This window comes from Loxodonta africana, chromosome 11, assembly GCF_030014295.1.
Source record: "Loxodonta africana isolate mLoxAfr1 chromosome 11, mLoxAfr1.hap2, whole genome shotgun sequence".
Taxonomy (NCBI): Eukaryota; Metazoa; Chordata; class Mammalia; order Proboscidea; family Elephantidae; genus Loxodonta; species Loxodonta africana.
This window is the reverse complement of record NC_087352.1, coordinates 17,151,694-17,170,427: the sequence shown is the minus strand read 5'-3', so window position 1 is coordinate 17,170,427 and position 18,734 is coordinate 17,151,694. Positions and strand designations below refer to the sequence as shown.

General features: G+C 44.2%; 1 long non-coding RNA gene across 1 annotated transcript in view; it reads left to right on the top strand.

Moving 5' to 3' along the window:
* Positions 1-15,142, top strand: part of LOC135232816 (uncharacterized) — a 103,830-nt gene extending 88,688 nt beyond the window's left edge. The window contains exon 6 of the long non-coding RNA XR_010323357.1: positions 11,575-15,142. This is a non-coding gene — a long non-coding RNA (uncharacterized LOC135232816). The remainder of the gene's footprint in view (positions 1-11,574) is intronic.
* The last annotated feature ends 3,592 nt before the right edge of the window (positions 15,143-18,734 follow it).

The window sequence follows — 18,734 nt, the reverse complement described above, 5'->3', positions numbered from 1 at the left end:
TGGGCAGTGGCTCCATCCCCCCGGCACAGCTTAATGGCAGCCCCACACTCTGGAACTGAGCTAGGGAAGATCTGACTCTTTGAAACCTAATAGGCTGTGGCCTCACCCCTTGAAACTGAGAAGGCCCTGCTTCCTGTGCTCTGTCCAACTGTTCTGCTGATCTTCTAGCTGCTGCAGGGATGGTCCTTTTCTTTTCTTGGAGGACAACAGATATGGCTTCTTTGGCCTGTTTCCTGCCTGTAGAATTTCAGGAGGCAGGCAGCACTCTCTCCTTTCATTGTTTCTTTCTCCCCTTCAGTCTAAAGTGATGGGTTTTCTCCTGTGGTAGTTGGTTAGAGCCATCAGTTACAGGCTTAATCTCTTTAACAAAAGATTGTGTAGTCACATCCTTGGTGAACATTCTAGGACACGTGTCCTTAGTTTACAACAGAATTTTCCAGATCTTTGGGTTTTGTTTTCATTTTGCACAGTTCATTTTTTTAATATAATTTTTATTGTGCTTTAAGTGAAAGTTTACAAATCAAGTCAGTCTCTCACACAAAAAGCCATATACACCTTGCTACACACTCCCAATTACTCTCCCCCTAATGAGACAGCCTGCTCTCTCCCTCCACTCTCTCTTTTCGTGTCCATTTCACCAGCTTCTAACCCCCTCCACCCTCTCATCTCCCCTCCAGGCAGGAGATGCCAGCATAGTCTCAAGTGTCCACCCGATCCAAGAAGTTCACTCTTCACCAGCATCCGTCTCCAACCCATTGTCCAGTCCAATCCATGTCTGAAGAGTTGGCTTCAGGAATGGTTCCTGTCCTGGGCCAACAGAAGGTCTGGGGGCCATGACCACTGGGGTCCTTCAAGTCTCAGTCAGACCATCAAGTCTGGTCTTATGAGAATTTGGGGTCTGCATCCCACTGCTTTCCTGCTCCCTCAGGGGTTCTCTGTTGTGTTCCCTGTCAGGGCAGTCCTTGGTTGTAGCCAGGCACCATCTAGTTCTTCTGGTCTCAGGATGATATAGCCTCTGGTTCATGTGGCCCTTTCTGTCTCTTGGGCTCGTAATTGCCTTGTGTCCTTGGTATTCTTTATTCTTCTTTGATCCAGGTGGGTTGAGACGAATTGATGCATCTTAGATGACTGCTTGCTAGCATTTAAGACCCCAGGCGCCACTCTTCAAAGTGGGATGCAGAATGTTTTCTTAATAGATTTTATTATGCCAATGGACTTAGATGTCCCCTGAAACCATGGTCCCCAGACCCCTGCCCCTGCTACACTGGCCTTCGAAGCATTCAGTTTATTCAGGAAACTTCTTTGCTTTTGGTTTAGTCCAATTGTGCTTACACAGTTCATTTTTAAGTTCATCTTTTTTGTCCCACATTTTACTATAAGCAGCAATGAGAAACCAAAGCAGTCCTTTTAAGATCTTGCTTAGAAATCTCCTCACACAGATATTCAAGCTCATCACTTACCTTCCACCAAACGTTTGAACATAATTCAGACAAATTCTTTGCCACTGTATGAAAAGCATCGCCATTCCTTCAGTGTCCAATCACATGCTCATCATTTTCTTTTAAAGCCTCACCAGAAGCACATTTAACATCCACATTTCTAAAAACATCCTGTTGCTGGAGCCATATATATTCTCTAAGATGATACAGACTTTATAGCTCTCCTCACTGCTTCTGAGCCCTCACCAGAATTGCCTTTGATGTCCATAATTCTATTAACAGGCTCTTCAAGGCAATCCAGGGTTTTACTATAACGAACCTTAAAACTTATCCAGCTTCTACCTGTTACCCAATCCCAAAACTGCTTCCACATTTCAGGTACTTGTTAGAGCAGCACTCCACTCCACCGGTACCAAATTCTGTCTTAGTTACCTAGTGCTGCTATAACAGAAATACCACAAGTGGATGGCTTTAACAAACAGAAATTTGTTTTCTCATAGTTTAAAGACGAGAAGTCAGAATTCAGGGCACCGGGTGTAGGGGAAGGCTTTCTCTCTGTTGGCTCTTGGGGAAGGTCCTTGTTCCTTGGCTCCTTGGTGATTTTCATGTGGCATGGAGTCTAACCTTTCTCATCTCTGCTCTGCTTGCTTGTTTAATCTCTTTTATGTCTCAGAAGAGACTGACTCTGGAGACACCCTACACTAATTTTGTGTCATTAACATAACAAAGACAACCCATTCCCAAATGGAGTTATAACCACAGGCATAGAGGTTAGGATTTAAAGCACACATTTTTTGGAGACACAGTTCAGCCCATAACAGGACCTTATTACATTGGGCACATCTAGATAACCCAGGACAATCTCTCTATATAAAGGAATTTGGTTCAACTGCATCTACAAAATCTCTTTTGCCATGTAAGGTAACATATTCACAGGGTCCAGACATTATGTTTTGGATATCATTGGGAGGCCAGTATGCTAGCACAACTATATTCTCATTTTTTGTTCACTGCTGTATCTCTAGGGCCTTGAACAGTGCCTGGCACAGGATAGACATACCATTGGGGTGATGCAAAGAGTTAACATGCTCAGCTTCAAACCACAAGGTTGGAGGTTCAAGTCTACCCAGATGTGTCTTCAAAGAAAGCCCTCGTGATCTGCTTCTGAAAAATCAGCCCTTGAAAACCCTATGGAGCCCAGTTCTACTCTGACACACATGAGATCGCCATGAGTGGGAATAGACTTGATAGCAACCGATGAGGAGTGGATGGATGTTGGCTGGTTGGCTGGCTGGATGGATGGATGGACGGATGAGGCATAAATAGCAAAGAAGGCAGGATGAATGTTTGGCAGAGCAGGTTTTTTGGGGCTGGAGAGCCAAGGAGGAAGTGACAGCTCCTGATGGAAGTAAGGGTAGCACCCATCGCCTAGGGCAGGAGAATGATGGAAGCAGCAGTGATGAACAGGACCTGCCGGGCAGGCTGAAGGTGGAAAGATGAACCAGCGATTGGAGCATCCTGTTCTCCCACTTGAGCCTGCCTTCCACCCACCTGCTCACCACTCTCAGGAAGGCCAGACCTCCTTGGAGTCACAGCAGGGAAGGGAGAGATGGGGGTACACAGGGATGCCCAACTGGCACAGCTGGTTTGGCTGGTCCTGGCATCTTGGCAGAGGAAAGCGCTGGGGACAGGTGAGGATGGTGCGGGGAATGCCTGAGGACCGGAACACGTGGGGAAGGGTGGCTGACCCTAGCCCCAAATCCAACAGTCCCACCCCAGAAGCCTCCCTTGGCTCTGTCTATTCCAGCCCTGTGGACTGGGAACCCAGCCTCCCCAATCCACAGCTTCTGGCTACCTCAGGAACCAGGAGCCCTGTCCCCCAGCCCCTCCTTCTTCAGACCCAGGAATCCAGACCTCCAGCCCCTCCTCCCTCAGACCCAGGAGTCCAGGCTCCAGTCCCCTCCTCCTTCAGACTGAGGAGTCCTCCAGGCCTCCAGCTTCTGGCCCCTTCATCCATTCTTGCCGCAGTCTTAGCCTCCTGGAACCCTGCTTTCAGTACACCTATATCCGGCCCTGCTCCTTTACTTCTTCAGCTTCTAGGCAGCTGAGGAAGTCCCAGGTTCATAGCCCCCCAGGCCCTGGGGCATCCTCCCCAGTGTCTGCACATATCTGGGGCTAGGGAGCCTGGCAGTGTTTTTTTTTTTGGCGGGGGTAGGGAGCCTGGGCTCCCAGTCAGCCACTCGCTCAGCCACTCCCTTGAAAGTAGCCCAGGTGTGGGTCTTCCCCACTGGCCCAGCTCGGGGAGAGGAGAGGCAGCAGGGGGAACAGGACTACAGGTGAATATGTGAGGTGGTGCTCTGGCCACGGTGTCTGCCCTGGAGAGGGCTCATCCACAGTGATGGAGTAATCAGGGCGGAGAGCCAGAGGAAGGTTTCTGTCACGCTGCACACCCCAAGAGATGGACCCAGTGATTAGAGGGGAAGGCTGGTGGGAGGGAGACTAGGCCAGCTTTGAGGTGTCAGCTACCCTCCACCCACCCCACCCAGCCTGAGGCCTTTGTTTCTTCCTCAGATTGGCCCTCGGAAGCCTTGGGGACACGGGCATCCCTCATCACCCATAACTTGCCTTTTCCACCCTCTTCCTCAGGTCTAGGTTCCCAGATTCATCTTTGCCTGTAACCCAGGAGTCCACCCTTGGCTCCCTCTTCCCTCGGACCCAGGAGTTCTGGCCCCCAGCCCCCTCCTCCCTCAGACCCAGGAGTTGGAGTCTCCACACCCCTCCTCTTTCAGACACAGGAGTCCAGGTCCCTCACCGCCTCCTCCTTCTGCAGACCCAGAAGTCTGGGTGGGACCCTCCTTCCCTAAGGGCCCAGGAGTCCAGAGCCCCATTCCCCGCTCTGTCCGCCCATCCCTCCCACCCTCACAGGTCCTTGTTCCTTGCTTGTTCCTGACTCTGTGATTTGGGCGGTCTGTTCCCCAGCCTCTGTCCTCTCAGGAATGCAGTCTTTTAGCAGCCAGTGCTGGCTTGTCCTTTGCTTTCTCAGAATCCCAGATCAACAATGACTACCTTTTAATGGAAAGGTTGGGCCCTGGAGGTGACGATGGCCCGAATTCTGTAGAAATGTGACCTCATGACCCAGTGACCTCACTTTGCCTTTGTGTGAGCTCCCAAAGCATAATGGCACATCTCAGGGGTCCCCAGGGCCAGCTGGAGGCAGGGAGGAAGGCCAGGGAATTAACATGCGGTGCCCGGGTCAGGGGGCATTTGAGGGCCCTCCACCCCCTGTCCTCTGTCCTCAGCTCAACCAGGGAGACCACTTCTTGCCCCTCTTTCACAATAAGTCCCTTGGTCTGAAGTGGTTCCCCTCAAGGCTAGTGGCACACATAGGTGACATGTTCCTCTTCCTGGGGGTTCTCGGGGGTGGAGGGCATGTCCTAACTGGCCTAGCCCATCCCCACCTAACCTTGCTCTCCTTAAGTCTCTAGGGATGGGTGTGAGTGTCCCTGGACACCCCCACAGTCAGCCCCCACCCAGAGACCCAGGAGTGCTCTCCATCCCCAGGTCCTTCGCCTAGAAGAAATACCTCCCAGCTGTCTCCAGCCTCTAGACCTTTGCCCCAACCAGTCCCTCCACCTGGATGACTTTCCTACTCAAGTCTCGCTCACTTGCTTGCCTTGGCTTTTGCCCTTGCTTTCTCCTACTGGACTTCCCAGAAAGGTGTCTATAGGCACCAAGTCAGCAGAATCAATACAAATGGAACACAAGCCACGCTGGGCTGGTAACCGAAAGGTTGTGATTTGAACTTACTCTGCAGGAGAAAGACCTGGAGATCTGCTTCTCTAGAGATTACAGCTAAGAAAACGCTGTGTCATAAAGGGTTATCATGAGTCAGAATCGACTCAACAGCATCCAACAATACTAAAAAAAAAAAAGTAGCCACATTAAAAAAAAAAAAAAAAAAAAGGAAAGAGAAACGTGTGAAAATAATTGTAGGAATATATTTTACTTGATCCAAAATATCATTTCAACGTATAGCCGATATAAAAATTACTCATGAGTTGTATGACATGGTTGGTATCTCAAATATGATGCTTAGTTTCCAACAGTTAAAGTAAAACATAGTCTTACCAGAACAATAAAGTTGCATTTAAGAGAAAGCTATTTCACACTGATTCTCTTTAAAATTTAAATGAATTAAACGTAAGCAAAACTTAAAAATGTCAGTTCCTCAGTCACCTGGGCCATATTTCTAGTGTTCTGTGGCCACATACGTTGCATGGTGCAGCTCTAAGCCCTGTTTACTTCCCTGTCTTGTGTATAAACACAATGCCAGGGCGTGACCCAGAGGAGGACTCCTAGTGAGAGGGATGGATGATGAATGGATGGATGGATGGTGTCATGGATTGAATTGTGTCCCCCCAAAATATGTGTCAACTTGGGGAGGCCATGATTCCCATAAGTGTGTGATTATCTGCCATTTTGTCAACTGATGTGATTTTCCTATGTATTGTAAATCCTACGTCTATGATGTTAATGAGGTGGGATCGGCACCAGTTATGTTAATGAGGCAGGACTCAATCTACAAGATTAGACTGTGTTTTAAACCAATCACTTCCCCCTGCCCAGTGGAAATTAATCTTTATTGAAAAACTTCTTTTATTTTTAAATTTTTTTTTAATTTTTATTGTGCCTTAAGTGAAAGTTTACAGATCAAGTCAGTCTCTCATACAAAAATTTATATACACCTTGCTATATATACTCCTAGTTGCTCTCGCCCTAAAGAGACAGCACACTCCTTTCTCCACCCTCTATTTTCATGTCCATTCAGCCAGCTTCTGTCCCCCTCTGCCTTCTCATCTCCCCTCCAGATAGGAGCTGCCCACATAGTCTCATATGTCTACTTGAGCCAAGAAGCTCACTCCTCACCAGTATCATTTTCTATCTAATAGTCCAGTCCAATCCCTGTGTGAAGAGTTGGCTTTGGGAATGGTTCCAGTCTTTGACTATCAGAAGGTCTGTGGACAAGGACCTCTGGGGTCCTTCTAGTCTCAGTCAGACTATAAGTCTGGTCTTTTTATGAGAACTTGAGGTCTGCATACCACTGCTCTCCTGCTCCATCAGGTATTCTGTATTGTGTTCCCTGTCAGGGCAGTCATGAGTTGTAGCCAGGCACCATCTAGTTCTTCTGGTCTCAGGCTGATGTAGTCTCTAATTTATGTGGCCCTTTCTGTCTCTTGTGGTCATAATCACCTTGTGTCTTCGGTGTTATTCATTCTCCTTTGCTCCAGGTGGGTTGAGACCAATTGATGCATCTTAGATGGCCTCTAGCTAGCATTTAAGACAGCAGATGCCACTCACCGAAGTGGGATGCAGAATGTTTTCTTAATAGATTTTATTATGCCAATTGACCTAGATGTCTCCTGAAACCATGGTTCCCAAATCCCCACCCCTGCTACTCTGGCCTTCGAAGCATTCGGTTCATTCGGGAACTTCTTTGCTTTAGGTTTAGTCTACTTGTGCTGACCTCTCCTGTATTGTGTGTTATCTTTCCCTTCCCCTAAAATAATTCTTGTCTTTTTTTTTTATCTAATTAGTGAATACCCCCCCTCCCTCCTTCCCTCTCCACTCTCAAAACCATCAAAGAATATTTTCTTCTCTGTTTAAACTATTTATTGAGTTCTTATAATCGTCGTCTCATACAATATTTGTCCTTTTGCAAATGACTGATTTCACTCAGCATAATGCCTTCCAGATTCCTCCATGTTATGAATGTTTCACAGATTCGTCATTGTGCTTTATCTCTGAGTAGTATTCCATTGTGTGAATATACCATAATTTATTTATCCATTCACCCATTGTTGGGCACCTTGGTTGCTTCCATCTTTTTGTTATTGTAAACAGTGCTGCAATGAACATGGGTATGCATATATCTGTTAGTGTAAAGGCTCTTATTTCTCTAGGATATATTGTTAAGACTGGGATTGCTGGATTGTATAGTAGTTCTATTTCTAGCTTTTTCAAGAAGCGCCAAATCAATTTCCAAAATGGTTGTACCATTTTACATTCCCACCAGCAGTGTGTAAGTGTTCCAGTCTCTCCACAACCTCTCCAACATTTATTGTTTTGTGTTTTTTGGATTAATGCCAGCCTTGTTGGAGTGAGATGAAATCTCATTGTAGTTTGGATCTGCATTTCTCTAATGACAAATGATTGTGAGCATTTCCTCATGTATCTGTTAGCTACCTGAATGTCTTCTTTGGTGAAGTGTCTGTTCGTATCCTTTGCCCATTTTTTAATTGGGTTATTTGTCTTTTTGCAGTTGAGTTTTTGCAGTATCATGTAGATTTTAGAGATCAGGCGCTGATAGGAAATGTCATAGCTAAAAACTTTTTCCCAGTCTGTAGGTAGTCTTTTTACTCTTTTGGTGAAGTCTTTGGATGAGCATAGGTGTTTGATTTTTAGGAGCTCCCAGTTATCTAGTTTTTCTTCTGCATTGTTAGTAATGTTTTGTGTACTGTTTATGCCATGTATTAGGGCTCCTAATGTTGTCCCTGTTTTTTCTTCCATGATCTTTATCATTTTAGGTTTTATATTTAGGTCTTTGATCCATTTTGAGTTAGTTTTTGTGCATGGAGTGAGGTATGGGTCTTGTTTCATTTTTTTGCAGATGGATATCCAGTTATGCCAGCATCATTTAACTGACTTTGGGGCTTTGTCAAATATCAACTGCTCATATGTGGATGGATTTATGTCTGGATTCTCAATTCTGTTGCATTGGTCTATGTATCTGTTGGGGTACCAGTACCAGGCTGCCTTGACTACCATGGCAGTATAATATGTTCTAAAATCAGGTAGTGTGAGGCCTCCTACTTTGTTCTTCTTTTTCAGTAATTTTTTTTTTTTTTACTTATCTGGGGCCTCTTTCCCTTCCATATGAAGTTGGTGATTTTTTTCTCCATCTCATTAAAAAATGTCATTGGACCTAAGGAATCCTCCAGAAAAGTACTGAAACTAATAGAAGAGTTCAGCAGACTATCAGCATACAAGATAAACATACAAAAATCAGTTGGATTCCTCTACACCAACAAAAAGGACATCGAAGAGGAAATCACCAAATCAATGCCATTTACAGTAGCCCTCAAGAAGATAAAATACTTAGAATAAATCTTACCAGAGATGTAAAAGACTTATACAAAGAAAACTACAGTACATTTCTGCAAGAAACCAAAAGAGTCTTACATAAGTGGAAGAACGTACCTTGCTCATGGATAGGAAGACTTAACATTATAAAAATGTCTATTTTACCAAAAGCGATCTATATACATTTAATGCAATTCTGAGCCAAATGCCAACGACATTCCTTAATGAGATGGGGAAACAAATCACCAACTTCATGTGGAAGGGAAAGAGGCCCTGGATAAATAAGGCATTACTGAAAAAGAAAAACAAAGTGGGAGGCCTTACTTTACCTGATTTTAGAACGTATTATACCACCACAGTAGTCAAAACAGCCTGGTACTGGTACAACAACAGAGACATGGACCAACGGAACAGAATTGAGAATCCAGACATAAATCCATCCATATATGAGCAGTTGATATTTGACAAAGGCTGCAAAACAGTGAAATGGGGAAAAGACAGTCTTTTTAACAAATGGTGCTGGCATAACTGAATATCCATCTGCAAAAAAGGAAACAAGACCCATACCTCACTCCATGCACAACAACTAACTCAAAATGGATCAAAGATGTAAATATAAAATCTAAAACAATTAAGATCATGGAAGAAAAAATAGAGACTACGTTAGGAGCCCTAATACATGGCGTAAACAGTATACAAAGCATTATAAAGAACTTAGAAGAAAAACTAGATAAGTGGGAGCTCCTAAAAATCAAACACCTATGCTCATCCAAAGACTTCACCAAAAGAGTAAAAAGACTACCTACAGACTGGGAAAAAGCTTTTACCTATGATGTTTCTGATCAGCGCCTGATCTCTAAAATCTACATGATACTGCAAAAACTCAACTGCAAAAAGACAAATAACCCAATTAAAAAATGGGCAAAGGATATGAACAGGCACTTCACCAAAGAAGACATACAGGTAGCTAACACATACATGAGGAAATGCTCACGATCGTTAGCCATTAGAGAAATGCAAATCAAAACTACAATGAGATACCATCTCACTCCAACAAGGCTGGCATTAATCCAAAAAACACAAAATAATATATGTTGGAGAGGTTGTGGAGAGGCTAAAACACTTACACACTGCTGGTGGGAATGTCAAATGGTACAACCACTTCGGAAATCGATTTGGCACTTCTTGAAAAAGCTAGGAATAGAAGTACCATACGATACAGCAGTCCCACTCCTTGGAATATATCCTAGAGAAATATACGGACAGATACATGCACACTCATGTTTATTGCAGCACTGTTTACAATAGCAAAAAGATGGAAGCAACCAAGGTGCCCATCAACGGATGAATGGATAAATAAATTATGGTATATTCACACAATGGAATACTATGCATCCATAAAGAACAGTGAGGAATCTGTGAAACATTTCATAACATGGAGGAACCTGGAAGGCATTATGCTGAGTGAAATTAGTCGGTTGCAAAAGGGCAAATATTGTATAGGACCACTATTATAAGAACTTGAGAAATAGTTTAAACTGAGAAGAAAACAATCTTTTGTGGTTACGAGACGGGGGAGGGAGGGAGGGTGTGAGAGGGGCATTCACTAATTGGATAGTAGATAAGAACTACTTTAGGTGAAGGGAAAGACAGCACACAATACAGGGGAGGTCAGCACAATTGGACTAAACCAAAAACAAAGCAGTTTCCTGAATAAACTGAATGCTTCGAAGGCCAGCGTAGCAGGGGCAGGGGTCTGGGGACCATGGTTTCAGGGGACATCTAAGTCCATTGGCATAATAAAATCTATGAAGAAAACATTCTGCATCCCATTTTGAAGAGTGACATCTGGGGTCTTAAACGTTAGCAAGCAGCCATCTAAGATGTATCAATTGGTCTCAACCCACCTGGATCAAAGGAGAATGAAGAACACCAAGGACACAAGGTCATTACGAGCTCAAGAGACAGAAAGGGCCACATGAACCAGGGCCTACATCATCCCGAGACCAGAAGAACTAGATGGTGCCCAGCTACAACCGATGACTGCCCTGACAGGGAACACAACAGAGAACCCCTGAGGGAGCAGGAAAGCAGTGGGATGCAGACCCCAAATTCTCATAAAAAGACCAGACTTGATGGTCTGACTGAGACTTGAAGGACCCCAGTGGTCATGGCCCCCAGACCTTCTGTTGGCCCAGGACAGGAACCATTCCTGAAGCCAACTCTTCAGACATGGATTAGACTGTACAATGGGTTGGAGAGGGATGCTGGTGAGGAGTGAGCTTCTTGGATCAGGTGGACACTTGAGACTATGTTGGCATCTCCTGCCTGGAGGGGAGATGAGAGGGTGGAGGGGGTTAGAAGCTGGTGAAATGGACACGAAAAGAGAGAGTGGAGGGAGAGAGCGGGCTGTCTCATTAGGGGGAGAGTAATTGGGAGTGTGTAGCAAGGTGTATATGGCTTTTTGTGTGAGAGAGTGAATTGATTTGTAAACTTTCACTTAAAGCACAATAAAAATTATTAAAAAAAATGTCGTCGGAATGTGGATCGGAATTGCATTGTATCTATATATCACTTTTGGTTGAACAGACATTTTTACAATGTTGAGTCTTCCTATCCATGAGCAAGGTATGTTTTTCCACTTATGTAGGTCTCTTTTCATTTCTTGCAGTAGTGTCTTGTAGTTTTCTTTGTATAGGTCTTTTATGTCTCTAGTTAGATTTATTCCTAAGTATTTTATCTTCTTGGGCACTACTGTAAATGGTATTGATTTGGTTATTTCCCCTTCGACATTCTCTTTGCTGCTGTAGAGAAATCCAACTGATTTTTGTATATTTATCTTGTATCCTGATACTCTGCTGAACTCATCTATTAGTGTCATTAGTTTTCTTAAAGATTCTTTAGGGTTTTCTGTGTATAAGATCATGTCATCCACAAATAGAGATACTTTTACTTCTTCCTTACCAATCTGGATGCCCTTTATTTCTTTATCTAGCCTAATTGCTCAGGCTAGGACCTCCAGCACAATATTGAATAAGAGTGTAAACCAATCACTTTTGAAATATAAAAGAGGGGAGTGAGCAGAGAGATGTGTGGACCTCATACCACCAAGAAACAAGAACCAGGAGAATAGCATGTCCTTTGGACCCAGAGTTTCTGTGCTGAGAAGTTTCTTGACCAGGGAAGATTGATGACAAGGACTTCCTCCAGAGAAAACAGAGAGAGAAAGCCTTCCCCTGCATTTGGACTTGTAACCTCCTAGAACGTGAGAGAATAAACTTCTGTTCGTTGAAGCTCTCCACTTGTGGTATTTCTGTTACAGAAACACTAGATGACTAAGACAGATGGACAGAATGATGGATGGATGAATGGATGGATGGATGAACAGATAAAGAGATTGATTGATGGATAATTGAATGGACAGAGAGAGGAGGGAATGGTTGGATGGATGAATGGATAGGTGGTTGGATGGAGAGATGGATGAATGAATGGATGGAGTGGTGGATAGATGGATAGAGAGGTGGGTGAATCATTGGATGGATGGGTGGATGATGGGATGAATGGATGGATGATGAATGGATAGATGCATGGATGGATGATAGATGGATCAGTGAATGGGTGTATTATGGATTGAATTGTGTCCCCCCAAGATATGTGTTGTAAATCCTAACTTCCGTGACTGTGGTTATAATCCCATTTGGGAATGACTTGTCTTTGTTATGTGAATGAGGCAGGATTAGTATCAGGTGTCTCTTGAGGCAACCTCTTTTGAGGTATAAAAGAGATTAAAGAAGCAAGTAAAGCAGAGATGTGGGAAGAGCAATGCCAAGCCACGTAAAGATCACCCAGGAGCAGAAGGTCAAAGAGACAAGGACCTTCCTCCTGAGCCAGCAGAGAGAGAAAAAAAAAATGCTTTCTCCTAGTGCCAGCACCCTGAATTTGGACTTTTAGCCTCCTAAACTGTGAGAAAATAAATTCCTCTTTGTTAAAGCCACCCATTTGTGATATTTCTATTATAGTAGCACCAGATAACTAAGACAGAATCTGGTACCGAGAAGTGGGGGTGCTGCTCTAACAAATACCTACCACGTGGAAGTGGTTTTGGAATTGAGTAATGGCTAGAGGCTTAAAGAGTTTTAAGGTGCCTAATAGTAAAAGCGTAGATTGCCTTGAAGGGACTATTGGTAGAATTCTGAAAATCAAAGACAATTCTGGTGAGGGCTCAGAAGCAGTGAGGAGAGCTATAGAGAAAGTCTTTGTCACCTTAGAGAATACATACGGCACCAGCAATAGAATGTTGCTAGAAATATGGATGTTAAATGTGCTTCTGGTGAGGCTTTAAAAGAAAATAATGAACGTGTGATTGGACAATGAAGGAAAGGTGATGCTTTTCATGCCGTGGCAAAGAATTTGTCTGAATTATGTTCAAATTTGTCTGTCAGTTTGTCGTACTGTGGGGGCTTGTGTGTTGCTGTGATGCTGGAAGCTCTGCCACCGGTATTCAGATGCCAGCAGGGTCACCCATGGAGGACAGGTTTCATCTGAGCTTCCAGACTAAGACAGACTAGGAAGAAGGACCCGGCAGTCTACTTCTGAAAAGCATTAGCCAGTGAAAACCCTATGAATAGCAGTGGAACACTGTCTGATATACTGCTGGAAGATGAGCCCCCCAGGTTGAAAGGCACTCAAAAGATGACTGGGGAAGAGCTGCCTCCTCAAAGTAGAGTCGACCTGAATGACGTGGATGGAGTAAAGCTTTCCGGACCTTCATTTGTTGATGTGGCGTGACTCAAAATGAGAAGAAACAGCTGCAAACATCCATTAATAATCGGAACCTGGAATGTACGAAGTATGCATCTAAGAAAATTGGAAATCATCAAAAATGAGATGCAATGCATAAACATCTATATCCTAGGCATTAGTGAGCTGAAATGGACTGGCACTGGCCATTTTGAATTGGGCAATCATATAGTCTACTATGCTGGGAATGACAACTTGAAGAGGAATGGTGTTGCATTCATCATCAAAAAGAACGTTTCAAGATCTATCTTGAAGTACAACCCTGGCAGTGATAGGATTTTGTCCATATGCCTACAAGGAAGACCAGTTAATACGACTATTATTCAAATTTATGCACCAACCACTAGGGCCAAAGATGAAGAAATAGAAGATTTTTATCAGCTGCTGCAGTCCGGAATTGATCGAACATGCAATCAAGGTGCATTGATAATTACTGGCGACTGGAATGCGAAAGTTGGAAACAAAGAAGGATCAGTGGTTGGAAAATATGGCCTTGGTGATAGAAACAATGCCGGAGATCGAATGATAGAATTTTGCAAGACCAACAACTTCTTCATTGCAAATACTTTCTTTCACCAACATAAACTATGGTTATACACATGGACCTCGCCAGACGGAACACACAGAAATCAAATTGACTACATCTGTGGAAAGAGACGATGGAAAAGCTCAATATCATCAGTGAGAACAAGGCCAGGGTCTGACTGTGGAACAGACCATCGATTGCTCCTTTGCAAGGTCAAGCTGAAACTGAAGAAAATCAGAGCAAGTCTACAAGAGCCAAAATATGATCTTGAGTATACCCCACCTGAATTTAGAGACCATCTGAAGAATAGATACTACGAGTTGAACACGAGTGACCAAAGACCAGACGAATTGTGGAATGACAGCAAGGACATCATACATGAAGAAAGCAAGAGGTCATTAAAAAGACAGGTAAGAAAGAAAATACCAAGACGGATGTCAGAGGAGACTCTGAAACTTGGTCTCGAATGTCGAGCAGCTAAAGCAAAAGGAAGAACTGATGAAGTAAAAGAACTGAACTGAAGATTTCAAAGGGTGCCTCGAGACGACAAAGTAAAGTATTATAATGACATGTGCAAAGAGCTGGAGATGGAAAACCAAAAGGGAAGAACACGCTCGGTGTTTCTCAAGCTGAAAGAACTGAAGAAAAAATTCAAGCCTCAAGTTGCAATAGTGAAGGATTCCATGGGGAAAATATTAAATGATGCAGGAAGCATCAAAAGAAGATGGAAGGAATACACAGAGTCATTATACCAAAAAGAACTAGTCGATGTTCAACCATTTCAAGAGGTGGCATATGATTAGGAACCGATGGTACTGAAGGAAGAAGTCCAAGCTGCTCTGAAGGCATTGGCGAAAAACAAGGTTCCAGGAACTGATGGAATATCAATTGAGATGTTTCAACAAACAGAGGCTGCACTGGAGGTGCTCATTTGTCTATCCGAAGAAATGTGAAAGACAGCTTCTTGGCCAACTGACTGGAAGAGGTCCATATTTATGCCTATTCCCAAGAAAGGCGATCCAACCGAATATGGAAATTATAGAACAATATCATTAATATCACACTCAAGCAAAATTTTGCTCAAGATCATTCAAAAATGGCTGCAGCAGTATATCGACAGGGAATGCCAGAAATTCAGGCCAGTTTCAGAAGAGGACGTGGAACCAGCGATATGATTGCTCATGTCAGATGGATCCTGACATAGAGAGAATACCAGAAGGATGTTTACCTGTGTTTTATCGACTATGCAAAGGCATTTGACTGTGTGGATCATAACAAATTATGGATAACTTTGCGAAGAAAGGGAATTCCAGAACACTTAATTGTGCTCGTGAGAAATCTTTACATAGATCAAGAGGCAGTTGTTCGGACAGAACAAGGGAATGCTGATTGGTTTAACGTCAGGAAAGATGTGCGTCAGGGTTGTATTCTTTCACCATGCCTATTCAATCTGTATGCTGAGCAAATAATACGAGAAGCTGGACTATATGAAGAAGAACGGGGCATCACAATTGGAGGAAGACTCATTAACAACCTGCGTTATGCAGATGACACAACCTTGCTTGCTGAAAGTGAAGAGGACTTGAAGCACTTACTAATGAAGATCAAAGACCGCAGCCTTCAGCATGGATTACACCTCAACATAAAGAAAATAAAAATCCTCACAACTGGACCAATGAGGAACATCATGATAAACGGAGAAAAGATTGAAGTTGTCAAGGATTTCATTTTACTTGGATCCACAATCAACAGCCATGGAAGCAGCAGTCAAGAAATCAAAAGATGCATTGCATTGGGTAAATCTGCTGCAAAGGACCTCTTTAAAGTGTTGAAAAGGAAAGATGTCACCTTGAAGACTAAGGTGCGCCTGACCCAAGCCATGATATTTTCAATCACATCACATGCATGTGAAATCTGGACAATGAATGAGGAAGACCAAAAAAGAATTGACACCTTTGAATTGTGGTGTTGGAGAAGAATATTGAATATACCATGGACTGCCAAAAGAACGAACAAATCTGTCTTAGAAGAAGTACAGCCAGAGTGCTCCTTAGAGGCAAGGGTGGAGAGACTGCATCTTACATACTTTGGACATGTTGTCGGGAGGGATCAGTCCCTGGAAAAGGACATCATGCTTGGCAGAGTACAGGGTCAGCAGAAAAGAGGAAGACCCTCAACGAGGTGGACTGCCACAGTGGCTGCAACAATGAGCTCAAGCATAGCAACAATTGCAGGGATGGCTCAGGACCGGGCAGTTTTGTTCTGTTGTGCATAGGGCCACTATGAGTCAGAACCAACTGGACGGCACCTAACAACAATAACGAATGTTCAAACGTTTGGTGGAAGGTAGAACTTGTAAGTGATGAACTTGGATATTTGACTGAGGAGGTTTTTAAGCAAGATCTTAAAGGGACCAAGTGGTCCCTCCATCCCGCTTATAGTAAAATGCGAGAGGAAAGAGATGAACTTAAAAATGAACTGTGCAAAATTAAAGCAAAACCTAAAGATTTGGAAAATTCTGTTGTATGAACTAAGGACATGTGTCCTAGAATGTTCACCAAGGATGTAGCTACACAATCTTTTGTTAAAGAGATTAGTCTGTGACTGATGGCTCAAACTAACTACCACAGCAGAAAACCTACCAGTTTAGACTGAAGGAGACAGAGACAGGACGAATTCTATAGGCAGCAAACAGGCCAAAGGAGCTATATATCTGTTGTCCTCCAAGAAAAGCAAAAGACCATCCCCAGAGCAACCTAATCAGCTGAACTGTTAGAACAAGCATAGGAAGCGGGGCCTTTTCTGTTCTGAAGGGTGAGGTCACAGCCTGCTAGGTTTCAAAGAGTCGAATCTTCGCCAGCTCAGTTCCAGATTGTGGAGTGGCTGTTAAGGTGTGCCAGGTAGATGAGGCTGCCACTCAAAGCTGAGGGTGTGGGGCTGCCAGGCCCCAGGGGCAGAAGAACAGGGCCTGCTGGGGACAAAAGGGTAGGGTCATCCCTCAGAGGGACTAGGAGAATGGGTCTGCCCAAAGCTGAGTGAGCACAGTTGCCATCCCAGTGGGCCTGGAAGGCAAAGCTTGGTGCCTGTTATCCCTTCTTTCCCTCCAGAGTCTCCCATTTGTAATGGAAATGTCTGCCTTGTACCTGTTCTACCATTGTGCTTTGGAAACAGATAACTTGCATTACAGATTTCACAGCTTCACAGGTGAAGAGGAATTTTGCCCCAGGATGGAATATGCCTAAATTTCACCATATTTTATTTAAATGATACAGGAGATGAGATTTTGGACCTGGAGTTGATTTAAGACTTTTGGGATGATATGATGGGGCGAATATGTTGTGTGTGTGTGGCAAGGACATGAATTTGAGGGGGCCAAAGGTAGAATGTTGTGGGTTGGATTGCATCCCCCAAAATACGTGTTGTAAATCCTAACTTCTATGGATGTGGTTATAATCCCATTTAGGAAGGGGTTGTCTTTGTTATGTGAATGAGGCAGGATTAGTGTAGGGTGTATTTTGAGTCAATCTCTTTTGAAATATGAAAAAGATTAAACAAGATGATGAAGAAGAGATGGGGGAAGAGAGATACCAAGCCACATGAAGATCGCCCATGAGCAGAAGCTCAAAGAAGCAAGGACCTTCCCCCAGAGCCTACTGAGAGAGAAAAAGAGACTTCCACTACAGCCAGTATCCTGAATTTGGACTTTTAGCCTCCTAGACTGTGAGAAAATAAATTGTTGTTTGTTAAAGCCACCCACTTTTAGTATTTCTGTTATAGAAGCACTAGATAACTAAGACAAGGTGGATGGTGGCTAGTTGGGTATTTGTATGCACGCTGGGATGGATGGTTGGATAGATGAGTAGATGGATGTGCGATCCCTACTCCTCTGGCCCCAGCAGCTGGCACTGGATTTCTGATTAGCTGCTCCCACCTTCCCCCACCCCCCAGTCTCTATCCTTTCCCCAGATGCCCAAATCCCCAGATCCATTATCTTGGCTCAGTGAACCCCAATATTGTCCCTCCCTTCTTATCATGGGGTAAAACGTGATTCTAGCATCTTCTGACTCTTCCTGGCCACCTCCTCAGCAATCCACACCCCTTGCCCCCCAGGATCAGGCCTTGTATCTCCCCAGACCCCCTCTCCATTTACTACATGGATTCATCCGACTCCTTCATGCACCACGGCCCCTCAGCCCAGTATGATCCATTCATTACATCAGCAAAATGTATTAAGCATTTACTAGGTCCCAGGCACTTTTGCAGACCCTTCCTTGGAGATATGGCATGGGACAAGATATACAAGTCCTGCCCTGTGGGGTTGACAGTCTTGAGGGGAGGCAGACAGTAAACAAGACAAATAAATAGCACATTGAGAATGCCAGATGGTGACTAGTGGTTTGAAGAAAAGTAAAACAGAGTTGGAGCGTGGAGATATTGGCAGGAGAACAAAAGTGGGGCCAGTAAGGCCTCTCTGTGGAGGTGATATTGGGCAGACTTAGGTAAAGGGAGGCAGAGAAGCTTCCAAGTATCTGGAAGAAGAGCAAGCCAGGTGGGGAGACCAGCAAGTGCAAAGGCCCTGGGGCAGCTGTGTTTCCAGGATCTCCAGGCTTCCTTTGCATGGCGATCCCTTGCCCTTGCTCACCCAGGAATAGCCTTCAGGGCCCCTTCTTCTTCAATACTCTCTGCTAAATTCCCACAGTGCCTTTCTGGATCTTCTTAGCCCCCAGGCCTGCACCCGCTCCCCTGAGTTTCCCTCCCAGTCGCCCTCAAAGACCTGGACCTCCTTTCTCCTCTCTCTTAAGCCCTCCTTCTCCTCCCAAACTTGAGGC